Raw genomic sequence first — 8240 nt, forward strand, 5'->3', positions numbered from 1 at the left:
GAAGGCGAAGGTAAGATAATCAGTCTTCTTAGCCTTCAGATACCAGTCAAGGGACTGTGAAATATTCTAGTGTAAAAACACCCTTTTTAATAAATCTTTCATGTCAACTATGTCGGAAATCGAACGCGAGACCTCTTGCATAGTAGGCAAACGCGCTGACCATCTCACCACGAGACTCTTGACAAGTCCATCAAATACTTAAAGATGGACATGTCAAGATTAGGAATAATCGGCGTGCGTGCATGAGAAGATGTATGAATGTAGAGGAAGCGAGGTATTTATGCAAATATAGAGTGATATGGCGTTCTATTCCCTCTGCCTACCCCTGCGGGGAAATTGCGTAATGGTTTGTTTTTTTTGCTATAGTTCATTAAACTAAACTTTTCACTTCGGTCATACAACGAAAGTACTCGTAGTTTATCCATTGGAAGTTAATCATATCTATATAAAAGACTGATCATCTTACCTGCATGTAACAAAAATTATCAAGATACGCTGCGATTGGAGTACCAATGCAGTGGCCTATGCACCATTAGGTGCGGACAGGGAACGATGATGATGATTATATCTAATTTATCATGGAAAAAGTTCAAAAATACTTATCTTTTGCAATGAATATCTACATCATGTATTTATGTGTTCGGTGGGTAAAAATACAGTTATCTGTGTGAAATAGAACCAAAACCCTTGACAAGTGTTTTCGACTTGATGGGTACTTTCAGGTAAAAATTCGAAACAAGGAAATTGAGTGGAGATAAGTCCGCCTCGTTGTGTAGTGGTTGGCGCGTTCGCCTACCGTTCTTGAGGTCCTGGGTTCGATTTTAAAAAAAGGAAGAAAAAATAAAAATCTTGTTTTTTTTCATTTAACGCGTTTTTTTCCCTACAATTTTCTTTAACTTTAACTTTTTTTAAAGCTTTGAAAGAATAATCTTTATTCTAGGCATAGCATAACATTTTAAATCAACATCTTACAATTAAAAAATATTCGAAATATATCAAGACTGAATAAAGAAAAAAAGTTAATGATTTAGATAAATTTATAAATTAAATTATTATCCTTAAAACTTCTTGGTTTAGTTTTTCTTTTATTTTATTTTGACCTACGAACGCTTTCGTCTAAGAAGGCATCTTCAGGACTTGTAAATTGTTTACAATATTTTAAACTTGTTACAAGGTTTGGGTATTAGAAGATCACATGAGTATTTTATTAAGGGACAGACAACATAAACATTATTGTAAATTACTTATAAAACATTTTAGTGTGGAATCAATATTTTAATCATGTTCTTTCTAAGTAAGCATTGAAAAAGTTGTTACTGTATATACTCCACTGTAAATACTTATGTATGTATGTAATGTAAAAGGTACTTGTACCGTTAATTCTTGAAAAAATAAAATAAAATAAATAAAATTACAACTGGTTTGCAAAAACTGTTCATTTTCGGAAACTTTTACATCGAAATCGGGATTAAGTCCCAGTAAAATGCCAGGATAGACGTGTGTGGCGGTCCATTCTCTCTGCCTACCCCTGCGGGGAAATGGCGTGATGGTAGTAGTAGTAGTAGTAAATAAACTATTGTAAGACGTCACTCCCCATTATGTACACAAGAATTGTTTATTTCTTTTACGTAATGGGAAACGTTAATGTAAATTTATGTATTTTATTAACGTAAAACATTGTATTTTATTTGTTATTAATAATTTTTAAAAATTAAAAAATGATGAAGAAATGGTGAATAGTGGAAGAATCACGCGTCTTTTTGGTTGTCAGTGTGCACACAAACACAAACATGTAGCTTTGTACTAGTTCACCAATTCGTTCGAATCTACCCCTTGTGTTTAAAGAGTCGTAATATATTTTTTACATTTCTGAAATCCTCGAATGTAACTGGTGTCTCAGGACTCCCCTCTTAATCAGCCGCTTCACAATCCCCACATAACTTGTTACTTTACTTCGTAACGTTAAGTGGCCCGCTGACATTGAAATTAATTATGATTACACTGAATACTTACATAGTAACCAAGCAGAGACGCGGTTAATTTTTTATGTTATTAGAACATTAATTTGGATAATCAGTTTTACTTGAAAGCGCTTTGCTCGGAAATCTTTCAGCGTAACATGTAATAAATAAATTGCGTTATGTGTAATTTGAACAATATCTTTATTTTCATACCGCCACGCTCGGGCAGACGATTCATTCATCGATTTCAATGAATGGCGGCGTATTTTTGAAACCAATAATAATAATGATAATATGCCGCACTGCCATACCAGCCCAAATTTTACCTCCACAATGTTTTGAAGATGTCTGAATGCTTTAAGACTGGCTGGAGTTACTCATTTTTAAATTTTTTGCAACAAAGGGGGAAATCACTTTTGAGTGGGAAATATGGGAGTCTAGGCAAATGTGGATGTTCAAACATAGGCAAAATGGTAAATGTTACACCGTGTGTAAAGTGGCCACTTAAACCAGCCAATGGCAGATCATAAGTCCTGTAAATGCCTAGACTTCCATATTCCCTTCTCAAAAGTGTTTTCACTCTCTGTTGCAACAAATTAAAAAAATTGCCTAATTGTCATTTCTAATTTAGTATTTTTACTAAAACACTCACTACTAAAAGTACGGGATCATCCGGAAATAAAATAGAGCAGATTCTTTAAAAATCCCCAACAAGGGTTAAAAGTCAACAGATGGCGAGTAATTGTCTAAATCTAAAATATGAATTTATTTTAAAAATTAGTATTATTCCCTTCTAAAGAAAGCATTCTCCATCCCTGTCGTAATTTGTTAATAATATTCATGTATTTCATTTATATTTTGATTTTTTACATTCAAACATATTTATATTAATAATATGTCCCGATTTCGTTATTTATTTCAACACTTGTCTTAACTATTCCAACCATGTTTTATAAATCATAAGCCCCCATGGCTTATTACGTTTCCGATATCTCCCTGGGCCCGTATTACATGGGAAGTTAACATTTAACTGCAATTTTATCTACAGAATAACATTAAGTTTTCTGTATGAAAAATAGAATATGTATGCAATCTCAAGCCTCAAGGACAAAGAATATTTTCAAAAGAGGACTTAAGGACTGGATTTTCCTTAGTGGGAGAGATTTGAGTGTAAAACTCCTTGATGATTTTCCGAATGTTCGAGTTTACTGTTTACTATATTGATCTGCCATATATTTGTTTTATTATTATTGTTGTGTTTCTGATCCTATATAATATTTGTGATGGTATACTCATGTGTCTGTGTCAACTAAATGCTCGTCCCAACCCACCACATGACTTTTAGTCCCATGGAGTTGGGACTTATCTCTTAAATAATGTGTAATAAACTGTCTAAAAGTAAACAAAAAAGAAATAAAATATATTTTTACAAACATGTTCAGTTACAGGTTTCCCACGAAAATTCGTGAAATTTTCTTCCAAATGTACGCGTGTTCGTACTGATGGGAAGTTAAAATGTATCTTTAATTTTATCTACAAAGTAAAATTAAGTTTTCTGTTTGAAAAATATAATATGTTTACAATTTTTTTTTCTAAACATGTTTAATTTCCGGTTACCGACGAAGATACTTGGAATTTTTTCACAAATATACACACTTTCGTACATAAATATCGATATTAGTTTATACCGCCTCAGTATATACCGATGAAGATATCGAGACGGTATACTTAACTTCTGTTCTATCTGTATCTTACCTCGGTATGTTCTACCTACTTGTCATATCGACATCATATGATCGAAACAAGACAATGGAATGACCGCAAACAATTAGTCCGCGTTCCTTACGTCATTAAGATTTAAAATAGTTCTCATTTATATTTTAAATAGGCTTCTGTAATAAAAAGTGCTGACTTTAAAGCGATTATAAACTCCAATAAATCCCAATTCAAGCAAAAAATGCTCGTTTGAACATAAATTTTGCATGACTTTTGGAAATCACCTCTGTATGTATCTACCGATCGACTACAAAGCCGGCTTCTTTAACGTCTCAATACATACACTCGGAAAGATAGTAAAACAGATGGAAAAAATATAATAACTAAATTATTTTTTTAGAGTGGTAACTTTCTGACGCATATAATCTGTGTCTGACGTCTTGATACTCTTATTTGTTAATAGGAGAAAACTAGACGTTCGTTTTATTAAAGTGACACTTATGTCGGAATTGAATTCGACTTCTAAACTTACTTATTTCTCTCTAGTATTTTTAATAGGCTTGTCAGAAAAAAGTGCCAACCTCAAAACGATGAAAATTTTCAATAAATCATAATTAAAGGAAAAATTGCTTGGTAGAAAAAAAAATTGACACTTTTAATGCATAGATAAACGTATCGAGGGGTTCTAGACCCGTCGGTATACCTTTGTAGTCGGTCGGGAGACTTTTAAACGTCATACTGAAGCTATATCATTTTAGAGCGTAGATATGTGTACCGTGACGTACGCTTCCCCTTGATTCATATCGATGTACCTACCCAAAACTTGAAGGTGGGGCGTCGGTTGTATGTTTTTATAGTCGCTAGAGGGAATTTATCTTCAACTATACCGCCAAGGTGAAGGTATGACGTCTTTATCTTCCCATAATAATCGAGCCCCTGGTCTTCATTTCGACATCAGCATCGGACAAAGGGCAATGCATCAACAAACAGCAAGACAATCCTACTGTGTGGTACTCAATAATTCAGTTTTATGAATTTTTCGTTCTAATAAATTTAAGGTCCATATGAAAATTGAATTCGTGTTATAGGTAGCTGTAGCTTCATACGTCATGATTTAATAATATGCATCATTTATGTGGGTACTAAAATTCCGTTCTGTTGTAGGCTTACCTTAGGCGCCCGCCCGCGAAGTCATTCACGTATTTCTTTTTTCAGTTCTGAAATTTATTTTTAAATTTGGACAAAATGGCCGACCACGCGGCACCGGCATCATCTTAACATCCTCGTTATTTATAAACAGATATTTTTATAGCGTTACATCTTCGCTTTAAGAATTGCTCAACAATGTTTGAGTATGTCCAAATGCTTGGAGACTGGCTGGATTTCCTCCCTAAGGAGTTATTCATGTTTAAACTTATGGCAACAGAGAGGGAAAACAATGGCTGGTTTAAGTGGCAAAGTGGTTAAAACACAGCCGATTTCCACAGCGCGGCATTTTTAAAAAAAATCAGTTTTAAATTGGGTGCATAAATATGATCAAATCGACATTAAATACAAACCTTAATTTACTAAAATCAAATATCTGATTCACTCGATGCGATGGTCCACTCGAGGTGGAAGCTGTATGGCCGCAACCAAGTCCCTCTCCCTCGTCTAAAAAGTTCCACGTTTAAAAAGATGATTGACATTTCCCGCGCAGTCCGCGCCATGTTTTAATCGTTGGCTTCCACTTCAATTTCAATACGGACAGCCTAGAGAGCTGTTTTAAGGCCGACTTTATAACCAATCAGATATACTGTCATTTACTATAATTAAATAATGTTTTATTATTAATTTATGATAGATGATAAATGTTATAAAGTATCCAGTAAACATTATTTTATTCTTAAAACTGAACAAAGCATAGGATTCGATTCCTAATCTCCATTCATTCTCAAGACATGTTTAAAAACACGTTTCGACAATATTGATTTATTTATTCTACATATATCTACATGTAAGTATGTAGACATTCTCTTGCTTTCTTAGTACTAAGTTAGAGTACTGATTGAGACGCTAGAAGGTTCTAGGTTCGATTCCCGGTAAAGAACATAAAAATTTAAATGTTATTTGCCTCAAGCCTGGATGTTCAACCCTTTGGATGAATATTTTGAATACTCCAAGTATTATTTTTATTGGACTCGTATGTAAATCTCGTTACTTTAGCAGCGATAATTCATAATATATTATTTCACTTTGTGTATAAAACATGCATTTTGTACCTTTTTTCATATTTTAACACTTAGATGCATAATGTTTTGTATTGCATTTAAAATATTGATTTATGGTTTGTTTTAAGGTGTATTATTGGGAAAAAATAATAAAAAATCTTGATCTTATAAAATGTGTAATATTAATATAAACAAATAGAATGATGATGTAAATTTAAATCATACATACTTTAATTCACAATTGATTTATTTAATTTGATGTATTTATCATAAAGTAAACATATATGTATGAATACTAACGTTTTTGATCCACATTTTGATTCATGTCGCCTTTGAAAAGATTGTAAATAAAAGCTCCAGGAATGACAAACGCGCGGTCAAAATTTTAACTGACGTAAATGAAAGACAAAAAGTCAATTTTATTTTCTCTTTAATCTGTAGATGAACACTTGACTATTTATGATTTTAAATAATTATATCTAAACATTTGGTATCATGGAAATTTCCATCACGATTTATTTAAGGGTTAAAAACGATAGCTTAATACAGTGAGTTCAAATGTTTAATAAACCTATGTTAATGTGTTAGTGCTTCTCGGTGAGCCAATCAAACATACTATTTCGTATAGTAAGCACGCACATTTGAATAATTTATATAAAAACTTATGATTACGCACAAACGAAGCGAAGTTTATACAATATTTTAATGAAGTGTACTTTTTATTCTAACGTTATTTGAAAAATCAAGTAGCACAGTGTTACGAGTTTTTAGAAAATATTTTTATATATATATTTTGGTTTTTTCAGGTTGACAGATTCCACTGGTAGATACAACGAACCCAATTGATTCTATAAAAATACGCTTTTACACAATTAATGACAATAACGAATGACTGAAAACAATATTATGGAATGATTAGTAATCAATTCAAACGTTCGCTTTGTATTAATTTATTTGCATTTTCATCTAAATTCCGACACAAATGGTAACGTAAACATTCCGAAGCTAAAATACTAAGTTGTTGATACCAAAAAGAATACGTTTTATCGACGAATGTTAAAATAAAAAATACTATTTTAAAAAACAGACTTTGCACTGTGTTGTTGGTCGGCCCTAATCGCGCCCCGATCAAAGCAGAAATTCCTAGTACAGACTACAGACGTAGGAGCGTGGGTGTTGAATTCACGTTATCGCTTGTCAATAATTTATTCGTCCATATTTTTTCATGCCCGCTATAAATCTATCCGTACAAGTCATCAACATAAATTCAATTAATATTTTCGCCCGTTAACGAGAATTCCCGGAAAACTGTTTTGCTTAATTCCGCGCTTTCCGCGCGATGAAATAATGTTAGCGGTTTTTCATGATCAAAATTCGATCGCTGCCGAATAAATCTACGTTTGATAAACAGTGTTTCAATTTGAACCAAAAATTCGAATATATTCCTAATATTTTGTTTAAGGGAAGATACCATTGCAAGAGACTGCTGCGAGACATTACATAGATTTATATACTTTTAAGCGTGTTGTCCAGTTGTTTATTTACATATTATTTATATTATTATTTTTGGTATTCTTTAGTAATATGTATGCTTCCACTTTCCATTATGTTGTATCCCAACTCAACACGGGGCTCTTGGCCTCATAGATGTCATCATCATTCCCTTTCCCCACCTAATGGTGCATAGGGCACTGCATTGGTGTACCACTCGCAGCGTATCTTGATCATTTTTGTTACATGAATATGATCACCTTGTGGTGATCAGTCTTACGCTTCAGGTACCAGTCTAGGGACTATGAAATATTCTAGTGCAAAAACACCCCTTTAAATAATATTTCATCTCAACCATGTCGGGAATCGAACCCGAGACCTCTTGCATGGTGGGCAAGTGCGCTGACCATTACTCCGCGAGGCCTACATACTCATAGATGTACGGATGCTTTATTATTTTTATTTGTAATATATATTTGTGTATGAATAAATAAATAAACTTGAAGTCCTTTACTTTATGCAATAAACACAATATTTATATTAACACTTTATATAGATGTACAGTGTTTATCCATATAATAATTTAAGGTAATATCTTTCTACCTTCCTAAATAGTCTCATTAGTTGCAGATTTTCTTTCCCTCGATAGACAAATCCTCTGCGCAACAACTAACAATTATTATTTATATTATGTAATAATGACATGAATTAATTATTAAATTACCTTATTTTATACAGTTCAAATTAATTTACTGTCTTTTTCTGTAGTTTTTTTTATATGGAATTATGTATATAATTGTTTGGTTATATTTAGTAACCTACATACAATACATGTTTTTGTATGTACCTATTTGTTTTTCAA

Source organism: Micrasema longulum, unplaced genomic scaffold (assembly GCF_059751315.1).
Source record: "Micrasema longulum isolate JH-2025_06_02 unplaced genomic scaffold, ASM5975131v1 h1tg000559l, whole genome shotgun sequence".
NCBI lineage: Eukaryota > Metazoa > Arthropoda > Insecta > Trichoptera > Brachycentridae > Micrasema > Micrasema longulum.